The sequence below is a fragment of the Danio rerio genome, chromosome 14, assembly GCF_049306965.1.
Source record: "Danio rerio strain Tuebingen ecotype United States chromosome 14, GRCz12tu, whole genome shotgun sequence".
Lineage (NCBI taxonomy): Eukaryota > Metazoa > Chordata > Actinopteri > Cypriniformes > Danionidae > Danio > Danio rerio.
The window spans coordinates 52,029,740-52,042,068 of NC_133189.1; the positions used below are offsets into that span (position 1 = coordinate 52,029,740).

General features: G+C 36.3%; 1 protein-coding gene and 1 long non-coding RNA gene across 2 annotated transcripts in view; one reads left to right on the forward strand and one right to left on the reverse strand.

The window, feature by feature from the left end:
* The window catches only part of fstl5 (follistatin-like 5), a 389,212-nt gene extending 382,259 nt beyond the window's left edge, over positions 1 to 6,953 (reverse strand). Inside the window, exon 1 of the mRNA XM_073921519.1 lies at positions 6,852 to 6,953. The gene's annotated coding sequence lies outside the window, so the exon portion shown is untranslated. The remainder of the gene's footprint in view (positions 1 to 6,851) is intronic.
* The window catches only part of LOC141377601 (uncharacterized), a 180,880-nt gene continuing 170,154 nt past the window's right edge, over positions 1,604 to 12,329 (forward strand). The window contains exon 1 of the long non-coding RNA XR_012389991.1: positions 1,604 to 1,698. This is a non-coding gene — a long non-coding RNA (uncharacterized lncRNA). The remainder of the gene's footprint in view (positions 1,699 to 12,329) is intronic.

Below are 12,329 nucleotides of genomic sequence, written 5' to 3' on the forward strand. Positions count from 1 at the left end.
ACCATCCTAAACAAATATACAAGAGTGATCTGTCATTACTAAAAACATCTTGAATAATATTATAAAACTATAACTAATCAGTACTATACTAAACATATTCACAATTTAGCCAACAAAATTACCCAAAAATACATGAAAGCAGCCAAAGAGAAAAATGTTTTTAGGAAACAGCAGTTTCAGCTAGGGTTGGGCCAATAGACGATGCCATCGTCCATCGCCTATGCCCAATAGACATGATGCTGAGCCATAATCGTTGATCCTCCGCTCAGCCCCCGTCGCAAACCCACTCGCGAAAAGTACACACTCAGGCCGCGTTTACACTAATACGTCTTAGTGTTAAAATAGCATTTTAGAACGAAAATGATCCACATCCACAGCGTGTTTTACCTAGCATTTCTGAACAGCCTATCGTCCGCTGAAAACGCACATCACATGACCACACACACAGCCACACACTGTCATGCACTCATCTGAGCTCCAGAAAGCAGTGCACGTCGGACAGTTTATCAAGGATGTATCGCTGGATCCCTCTAGTTGTTACACGTGATATTCAGACATTCCAAGTCTCCCTGAAGATCATAATGCTCGCAAACAAGTGATAATCTACCGGAAATTGCGTGTCTCCCTCCCGGTATTTAAGTAAGTCGCTCACCCTTCTCACCCCCGGATCCCCCCACCCCCAACACACACACACTTTTTACATGATGGGGATGCCATCATCCATCGCAATGTTTCACATTAAACATCATACGATGCCAAATTGGTCGACATCGCCCAGCCTTAGTTTCAACATATGATATTCAGCAAGATATTGGCCTCATCTAAATTCTAAACTATAGGCCTTGCCCTCATTTTGCACGTTAACATGAAAGATTAGGGGTGTCCTAATTCTCTTAGGCTTGAAGGCGTAGGGCTAAGGAGCAGAGCTAGATAGCCCTTAAATCTGAGATTTTTCAGGACCACATTCGAAACCAAGGAGTAAAATTTCCCAGAATACACCATCTACAACGGCAGCATGGCTGCACACGGAAGTCAGGAGATCCATAAGTTAGTATTTTTTGTCATTATCACAATTTTTTACAGCCAACAAGCACGTTTTATACATTCATAATGGTGTTTTTGTTTTAATGTCATGTTTTTTTTTAAAGGGAGAAAAAAAAAGCTACATTTAGCTATCTATAAGCCATAATAATAACCATTGTGTAGTCATCCCACAACATATTTTCACATCTGACACTCAATGGCATTTAAATACCCTGTCAGAAACATCTAGTGGCTGTGAATGAGCTTTTACCGTGTCTGGTGTAACTTTAATGTTGTTTTTGTGTTTAGATGAATATGGCCATTGTGTAAATACACAGTTACAAGCTTATTGCCCCATTATAGTATCATGATAACATGACATTGTTGCTTGCAGTGGTTCCCTGAAGTACCAAAAAAAATAATGCAACTAGAAAAACCCCAGCAGTTGCCATCATCAATCTCATATAAAGCAAGAGATCGCGATGACATATGATGACTTAAGCAGGTGTTGTGGTGGTGTCCCATTTCTTTGCTAAGCCCTTCCCTTTTACACTGTTTCAATAGCCAAGTGCAAAAAATAGAATTGGGATTGAGCGTAAAACTACATGAACTACAGCCTAAGAATGAAGCGAACTTGGTTTTATCCACACTTCTGAAACACATACAAGATACTAAGTATGTGCATTTTTCTTCTTTATAGGCTTGTCATTTCTTTTAGTAGAAGCAACTCTTGTCTGCAGTTTATTCAGATCCCAGGAAGCAATCAGAGGTTTTATGAGTGTGTTCAGTTGTAAATAAATTGAGCTTCTGTCTGCCATAATAACCCGGGTGTTAGAGAAATTTGTGATGCTTGGAATTTTGGATGTGCAGATCATCTAATGCAATGCGGTCTGATCATAATTTGTCTTTCAGGTGTTATTTTCCATTGCATGGTTTAAAAGGCCAGGCTCTGTTCGCTTTAATAGATGCAAATATGATAAAGTCTCATTATACTGTAAATTTGAAAGATGATTCACTGCTCTTTTGCGACAAACCTAAAAAAGATTGTAGATTCAGCTGAAAGGTCAGTACCATTATTTAAAAAAATTAAGACTGACACAAATGTTGCATTATTGTTGCCTATATGTGATCTGTAAAAGGTTTGAAGTAAACCTGAAATAAATCTGCACTGTGAAAGATGATTGTAAAATGATTGTTCCAAAGGTTCAGATAAAACTAAGACTAATGAAGTGTGGTTTACAAGAAAGTTTTCATCCACATCAAAAATGCAAGTTTAGAAAATTAGATGGATGGACAGATGGACGAATAGATAGATAGACAGATGGACAGACAGACGGATAGATGAATGGACGAATAGATAGATAGATAGATAGATAGATAGATAGATAGATAGATAGATAGATAGATAGATAGATAGATAGATAGATAGATAGATAGATAGATAGATAGATAGATAGATAGATAGACGGAGAGATGGATGGACAAATAGATGGATAGACAGATGGACAGACAGACGGATAGATGGACGGACGGACGGAGAGACACAAAATAATGGTAGGATGGATAGAGATAGACAGACAGACAGTCGGACAGATGGATAGACAGACAGGCGGAGTGGATGGATACAAAATAATGTTACGATGGGTGGAAATAGATGGAGATAGACAGAAAGACAGACGGACAGACGTATGGACGATAGACAGACGGACGAATAAAAAATGATGGATGGATAGATGAATAATGGTTGGTTTAATGGATGGATGAATAAATAAAAAAATATACAGACGGACGGACGGACGGACGGACGGACGGACGGACAGTTAGACAGACAGACAGACAGACAGACAGACAGACAGACAGACAGACAGACAGACAGACAGACAGACAGATAGACAGATAGATAGATAGATAGATAGATAGATAGATAGATAGATAGATAGATAGATAGATAGATAGATAGATAGATAGATAGATAGATAGACAGATGGATAGACAGATGGATAGATGGACGGACGGACGGACGGACAGACACAAAATAATGTTAGGATGGATGGAGATAGACAGACAGACGGTCGGACAGATAGATAGACAGACAGGCGGAGTGGATGGATACAAAATAATGTTACGATGGGTGGAAATAGATGGAGATAGACAGAAAGACGAACGGACAGACGGATGGACGGATAGACGGATAGACAGACGGACGAATAAAAAATGATGGATGGATAGATGAATAATGGTTGGATTAATGGATGGATGAATAAATAAAAAAATAGATAGATAGATAGATAGATAGATAGATAGATAGATAGATAGATAGATAGATAGATAGATAGATAGATAGATAGATAGATAGATAGATAGATAGATAGATAGATAGATAGATAGATAGATAGATAGATGAATGAATGAATGAATAAAATGATGGATGGATGGATGGACTAAATGATAGATAGATAGATAGATAGATAGATAGATAGATAGATAGATAGATAGATAGATAGATAGATAGATAGATAGATAGATAGATAGATAGATAGATAGATAGATAGATAGATAGATAGATAGATAGATAGATAGATAGAACATGTTGTTATGCAAGAAAGTATCATATCAGAGTCAGAATATAAAGTTTTATGGTACTGTACAGGATTTGCAGTGGAAACAGAAGTTTGCGTGTAATGAATCAGGGATATTTCTGCTCCGTCTAGGCTGTGCTTTGTCAAGCTCACTCTGCTGATGTTAATCTGGTTAAAAAAGCAGAGCACATGGATGACCAAGCTGGATAAACTATGACCTGTAGGTGTGAGGACCTGCTGTCTGCTACACCTGCCACTTATAATCACGCACAACTGAACAGACCAGAGCACTAATATACAAACAGCAAAAAAAAAAAAAAAAAAAAAATTATATATATATATATATATATATATATATATATATATATATATATATATATATATATATATATATATATATACACACACACACACACACACACACACACACACACACACACACACACACACACACACACACACACACATATATATTTGAATTATTATTAGATTTTTTTTATATATATTTCCCAAATTATGTTTAACAGAGCAAGGGCATTTTCACAGTGTCTGATACTGTTTTTTTCTTCTGGAGAAAGTCTTATTTGTTTTATTTTGGCTAGAATAAAAGCAGTCATAATTTTTTTTAAATACCATTTTAAGGACAAAATTATTAACCCCTTCAAACTATTTTTTTTTCGACATTTACCTGATCATACTTGAGTTACATTACAACATTGATATAAAATGAGAAAAACTCAAATCAACCATTCACCGGAAGTATATCAGTATAGGAAGAAACACTAGCTCTGCATTTACCCTTTTCAGACTGAATAACTCTGATTAGTGACTGATTACTGACTGAATTTTGGATATTGATTCACTACATCTCATAATTCGTAAACAAAAAGTTGCAATAATCTTTTTTTACTTACATGTTTTATTCAGAAACGGCTTTCCATGACATTCTTCAATTCTTTTTTTTTAAATATTTAATATTTCTATATCTATAACATATCGTTCTATCATCTAAAACTGTCAGATGTTTACTTCTTATTATACTCCTCAATTTAGATTCGTATTGGTCTTTTATTGTTGTTTTTTAAGCTTGATTTTTAGGGTTACTGGTGGTTGTATAAGCATTTAACTGTGTAAGACTGTGTGCGTTATAAATCCAAATTGAATTTGAGTTTTGAGGATCACAGTTTGGGTCCCATAACACTAATTCATTGTTGTTTTTAATCTTCATATTTTGCCACTGTTCTTCAGTCCATATGCCCATGCTTATTTCACATCAAAAAACATAATTCATTAATAAAAATAAATAGTAAAAAATTTCGCATTATCCTTTTAGGCTACTTTTTTTTTTTACATTTACTTGACTTCATTCATTCATACAGATGGGTCCCTTTCCAGGCATTATAAGCGGTCTTGTTTTACTAGGCTTCCTAAATCTCAGTCTCATTAGCATGGCACAGCTAGCCAATATAATGTAAACTTGTGTCCTTTGTCTTAAGTACATAATGGGAACCAAAGTGTGAAATCCATACTGGGAAGAGGTACAAATAGGTCGCATTAATGGTCTCCAGACTAAACGTTTAGAACAAAAACAGAGAAACTAGGAGGATTATGTGTTGGAATTTGAAACTATTAATGCAAGGAAAATATGTCATTAATTAGTATATGCCACTATTTACTTTGCTTCAACTCCATAATTTATTTTCCATTTTTTTGTGATGTGCATGCAATTAAAGTCAATAGAGTTCAGTTTTGTTTAGCCATGTGCTCTGCAAAATATTTGCTTTTTGTGTTCTTCAGAAGAAAGTCATACAACACACAAGAAGGTGAATACGTAATGAGTTTTCACCAATTTATACTGTAGTGCATACAGTAGCTGTTGAAGAACAATAGCAGCTTTCATCGCTTTAAAGTAAGACGATCAAATGCTGTGTATTGTGTCAGTTTCTCTGTAAAACATGATACTTTCCACATCACACAAAGATTTATCAGGAAAATTAAATTTTATCATGTTACACAATTTGACTGGGCCTTCTATCCTAGTAAAGGTGTTAATGGTGCTGGGAATCATTGAAGCAATAAACACAGCTCATAAACACAACACCAATTCTGGGAAATCAGGTAAAACTAGCCAGATATACAGCTTCAAATGGTGATCTAAGAAAGTATCAGTCAAAAACAGTAATTCATTCATTCATTTTCCTTCAGATTAGTCTCTTTATATCAGGCCACAGCGGAATGAAGTGCTAACAACTGAGCCAGAAACAACTGAGCCAAAAATCAGAAAATAGACTTCACGACACAAACAACAACAGTTAAACTTACTTGACTAGTTATCCCAATTGACCTACAGTTAAGCCTTTAAATTGCGCTTTAACCTTAATATCAGTAGTCCATCCATCAAAATAACATAAATATAATAAATCAATATTTTAAAATAGTATGTTTTGTCAGATATGACAAGCATTTATTGTGAAAAGTATTTAATGAAATTGTTATGCTTAAAAATGTGTTTTAAAAAAAGTCAAGCCTATCTGTTAAACTTTATATGAGGGCTTCAACTATATATCACTGAGGTAAAGGGAGTTATTCACACATTAATTCATTTTTGAACAGTCACAACTTGTGACGCCGTCTCTATTGTACTATGAATATTCGGTCTAAAACTGCCTGTGCATGTATAACTTCAAAACAACATTAGCATCGTTTAAAGTTAATTAACTGTAAACAATTATGCTTTGATAGTCACTAGCTGCTAGCATGATTTTCCAACATTTTTTTTCTGAAATTATGTTATTAACAAGAAAGTTTGAATTTATGTAATATAAAACCAACTTTATTTCAATCTATAAATCCCTGTCATACCCTGGCCTGAAACATCAAATTGATTTAACATTATAATGATATTTTATATAGCAAAGTCCGCATACAACTCCTGTTTTATTTATTTATTTATTTTTTCTGTTATTTTTTATCATACTGGTAAATAGTTTATGATAAATGTTCCTTTCACCCGAAAACATCAAATGTATTGGTCATTTTGCTAGTGTGCCAGTTTAAATTCAGCCTGCGCAGGGCCTGACCAGTACAAAGACAGTAACAAAGAAGTGTATTCTGCAGTCTTTGACTGTAACCTGTAGGCTAGTATTTTAGCAACACGTTACGTTTGTAGTAGGCTATAATTAGCCGCAAAGCTGTCAAACTTGAATCATTATATAATAACATTTCATAAGACTCTGACAGCGTGTTTACCTTCAGTCCATCATCTGTATTTGGTAATGGTGCACGCGGAGCTGTGAACTTGAAGATGTCCGTCGCAGACTCAGGAACTGGATGGATTCGCAGGTGGTGTTAAATCGGATTGACGGTAAATGTCCATTTAATCCAGCGGCCAGCGCTCTTTTTGTGTTGTTTTACAAGTGTCATTTTTTATCGAGTTATAAACGCCTCAGATATTGATTCAGTGAGAGGAGAGTTGTGGTTAGCTAACCCATTTGACCAGTTCACACAGATCAAGAGTGAATGGCTGATTAACGAAACGGATATTGATTGGCTAGTTCTGGTTCAGAAAACAGCTGGCAAGTCCCGCGTATTTATTACATCCTATTATGTGTGTTTTCAGAAGCCTGGTTATATTAATAAATCACTGTTTTCAGTTCCTTGGGGTGAGATTTATTTATTTATTTATTTATTTATTTATTTATTTAAATTTAATTTATTTAATCGTATGCGCATTTTTACATGCCTGGTTGTTAGTAAATCACTGTTTTAAGTTCCTTGACTGCTCTACAATAGAAAATATGCTTTATTTGATTTGTATTTGACTTTAATTTATTTCTTAAGTAACCTCTTGTGATTCCATAGTTGATAGTTATGGTTAAAGTTAGATGACCCTAATAAAACAAGTGATATACAGTATATTGTGGCTACTAAATGTATCTGTCTGAGTAATCACTTCTAAATCCTGCATGTTTTGAGAAGCAGAACATAAATTTCATAGGGTGAGATTTAGTTAGTTAGTTAGTTAGTTAGTTAGTTAGTTAGTTAGTTAGTTAGTTAGTTAGTTATCCATTCATTCATTAATTCATTCAAAATGCCTGGTTATGTTAGTAAATCATTGTTTTCAGTTCCATGACTACTCTGATTCTTAAAACAATATAGAAAATATGCTGTATTTGACTTAGTAATAGTTACAAAGACCATTGTAAATGATCTTAAATGTATTTTTAGGTAACCTCTTGCGATTCCATAGTAAAATATGGTTATGCTAGATGACCTTAATAAAACAAGTGATAGTATTATTGTAATGTGGCTATTAAATGTATCTGTCTGAATTATCACTCTATTTTCGGCAAATGTTTTGAAAAGCAGACTTTAATTTTCATGGGGTGAGAATAATTTAGTTAGTTAGTTAGTTAGTTAGTTAGTTAGTTAGTTGTTCATTCATTCTTTCCGTCTTATTATGTGTGTTTAAAGGTTTGGTTATGTTAGTAAATTTCTGTTTTCAGTTCCTTGACTGCTCTGATACCTGAAACAATATAGAAAATATGCTGTTTTTGGCTTAGTAATAGTTACAGCGACCATTTTAAATGATCTTTCATTTATTTCTTAGGTAACCTCTTGTGATTATGGTTAAAGTTAGATGACCTTAATTAAACAGGTGACAGTACATTATGTGGCTATTAAATGTATCTGTATGAATTATCACTTTTATATCCAGCATATGTTTTGAGAAGCAGACATTAATTTTCATGGGGTGAGGGTCATTCATATATATTTATCCATCCATCCGTCCATCTATCCATCCATCATCTATCCATGGATCCATCCATCCATATTACCGTATGTGTATTTTTAGAAGCCTGGTTATGTTAGTAAATCACAGGTTTTAGTTCCTTGACTGCTCTAATATGGGAAATATGCTGTATTTGACTTACAAGGACCATTTTAAATGATCTTTACTTAATGTAACCTCTTGTGATTCCATAGTAAATAGTTATGGTTATAGCTGACCTTAATAAAACAAGTGATATACAGTATATTATTGTATTGTGGCTATTAAATGCATCTGCCTGAATAATCACTTCTATTAGTATTCAGCAAATGTTTTGAGAAGCAGACATGTGAGGGGTGACAATTATCTATTTATTTGTTCATTTTTGGAAAGGGCAATGTGTTGTCTCTTGCAACAGCTTACAAATCAAATGAACTGACTACATTGTCCCTGAATGGTATGACACAGAAATAATAATGAATGATGCCACCTAGATTTAATCTGCCAGATTGGACCAAATGGGCCTCAAAAGAAACAGACTTTAAATAAAAAAGTAATCAAAAATGTACCTAAAAATTAACAGACTGGTGCAAGCCTGTGACAAACAATCACTCCCACACCCATAAGAGCTTCAAATAGCAACATCTGTCAGCATGACAGTCATTCTTAGCTCACTGTTTGAGCAGGTATTGTGTAAAGCATAGAGATCCAGCTTGAATTATGCATAAATTACAACCTTAGACATGATAGCAGGTGCTGTTTAGAGCCTGAACCCAGATTAACATCTGTGAGGAATGTAGAAAGCGAGAGGCTTTTAATTTTTGGCTTAAATGTAATGTGAAGACCTTAAATCTGAGCTGACATCTAAATCTATGAATAGTTATGCAAATGAATGAAAATGGAGTAATAAAATAGAGAAGAATGCTGAAGTATTTTATAAAATGACTGAGTTCTCAGACTTTTGGACCTCACTAGTGTTTATTAATCTGGCAGATTGGGTTCAGTTTTAGTACTATGTTCCAGAATAACATAGCTTGAACTTTATACATGCCATTTTCCCTGTCAGCTTTATCTATAGTTTATTTACATTCATATGCAGTGTTTGCTAATGTGTTGCTTGTGGACTTTATAGACAATGCATCGGTCATAATGTAACTTCACCTTTGTAAACACAGTTCAACATGTATATGCTACGTTCAAATTGTAAAACTGCGTCATGTACTCTTTTCGAGTAATATTAGTTTGCATCTTCTTCATATTTTAATAGGGATTCTGCTACCATTTCTACCTGATTCCCAAACAGCCATGTGAAACTGGCAACCGCAGGCTTATTCTGAAAACGTACCACTGTTACCATACATTTCTAGAGAGTGCCAAATACGTCCCAGGAGCTACATTTTTAGCAGTTTTTGTTTTCACGAATCCACCAGAGGCCGCCGTGTACATTTTTTAGATCTCAAATTTCTCTCACAAGTGCTATTTGCACCTGCTGCTCTCACGTAAATTCACCAGAGGTCGCTGATGACTGACTGACTGACTGAATGACTGACTGATTGACTCCTTCCCTAACGTTTCTTTCAAACGGAGCTTCAGCGTCAACGCTTGACAGAGGGCGTGTCTGAAGTTGGGGCTGAGGCGATCATCATAGCAGTGTCAGCCAATAAAATTAGTCAGCAACCCAGGGCTTAATTGTGCTGCAACATGCTGGATCTGGATTCGGTACCTCTGAAATCTGATCGGCACCTCATTTTACCGATCCCCCTCCTCAATCGCCCTCCTCCCACATCCGCTGTTCACTTTCTTCCGCAACTCCCCAACCCTCATCACTTTCATCCGCAACAATCCCATGCTCTTTACTTTCATACTTTGTCATGCTTTTTTCCCTCCTCCCCCGTCCGCTATTCACTTTCACTTTCTTCCACAACTCCCCAATCCTCACTTTCGTCTGTGACAACCCCAAGCTCCTTACTTTCATCCTTTGTCATCCTTTCAACTTTTTACCCCTACGTCATTCAACAACCCCACCCCCGATACCTCTCAATCCTTAGGTTGCTTGCCATATCCGTTACCCCTATCTGTTCTGAGACCTCGCAATTAACAAATTATGCACTACCTAAACCCAACCAATAATGTATTCAAAAGCGCTGACTGACTCACCCACACTTTTCCCTAAACTCATCTCAGTAAACTTTCAAAAAGTAATATAGAAAAAGTAAATCTCTTACCTGATTTGTTTCACATTTTCAGCTTTTTCCACATTCTCAACCTGTTATTTATTTGTTTATTTAATTTTTTTGGCTTCAATCTTACCCACTTTCCGGAACCATTCTTCGTGGTGGTCAACTTACGCAAACATGCATGGCAAGCTACTTGACATACTAGTAACAGCGAGAAAGCCGACCATATGGAGGTAAGCGTCAGCTGGTAAGCACAAAAAGAAGTGTCATCATGCCACCCCAAAGCATTCGTTTTAAAGACTAAATGCAACCATACATACTTCTGGCTACATAATTCACAATCTCCAGAAATGTATTTAGGAGGACGTTTTCTTAATGAGCTTATGTTGGAAACTGGTTGTCCAGGAGATACTTTTACACAACACAAATGGAAAACATACAAAAACTGTATCGGAGGTATGATTTGGTAAAGTAATGGGTTAGTTCACCCAAAATGGTCCGTCCTTCTTTCCTTCTTTCCTTCTTTCCTTCCTTCCTTCCTTCCTTCCTTTTTTCCTTCCTTTCTTCCTTCGTTCCTTTGTTCGTTCCTTCCTCCCTTTCTGTTTTTCTTTCTGCAGTGACTTAATTCTGCAGATTTAGAGTATGTTCACACACATAGGGCTCAACCTGTGCAGTGCACATGCCCTTTTTATTGTTGTATTGAAAGTGCCCTTCCAAAATGATCTAAAGTGCCCCAGCGACAACCACCCCCTGCACCACCATCCACCCCCGTTCTTCAGTTCGCACACGACACAACCCCCCCCCTCCGCGAGTCTACTCCTCCATCAACCCAATACAACCCCCGCCCCCACCCCCCCTTCCAAAAACTTTTATCCTGCACATGCCCCTTGGAAAGTTTCTGCACGGGCCTGTTCACACAGTGTTATTGTTTTCTGAGTCTATTAGTTTTCAGGTATAGTAATTTAATAATAAAAAGAAAAATAATAAAATTAAATGATTTGTTATTAAAGTTACTAACGGAACAATTTTGTATGACTGAATCCTTTCAAGTCCTTATAGTCACATGCCTCAAAAACACATGCAAATTATAAATTATAATCCAGACTCAGCATTGCATATCCTACGATGTGGCTATTACGAATGTTCATATTGCATAATCGTTGCTGAAACAATATACAGTGCAACCCTATTGGTCAGTCAGCTCAGCCCTTTTTTGAGGCAGTTTTTTTGTATGTGTGTGTGTACGTGTATGTGTGTGTGTGTGTTTGTGTCCTGATCAGTAAGTGAGACTTCTCTCCACACCGCTGCAGCTAAAGTGCTTCTTTGAATGTGGCGGGGGACAGTCCTGCTGTGTTGCCTGCAGGCCAGATGTCACTGTATGATGTATTGTAGACTCTGTGAGCGGCAGGAAACCATCACGTGCAAGTCAATGCCATAACACTTCAGACGTCCCAAAGATAATTTATGGCCACCACTCGAAGTTATGATCACAATCCTAACAGGTGATGACACAACGTCCTATTTTCTACTGCTCATCTTTCTCTGGGCCTGCCCGCGTTTCGCTTGCTCTGTCTGCTTACTGCGCTGTCAAAATCTGTAATGTGTCAGTCACGCATGGCAGAACCCGAGTAATACTAGTTTGCCTCTTCCTCATATTTTAAAAGGGATTCTGCTAGTCCTTCTGGCTGATTCCCAAACAGCCATGTGTGGTTGTGCAGGAGATGCATAATTACAGAATACAACTGGAATACATACAAAAGCTGAAGTGGATAAATTATT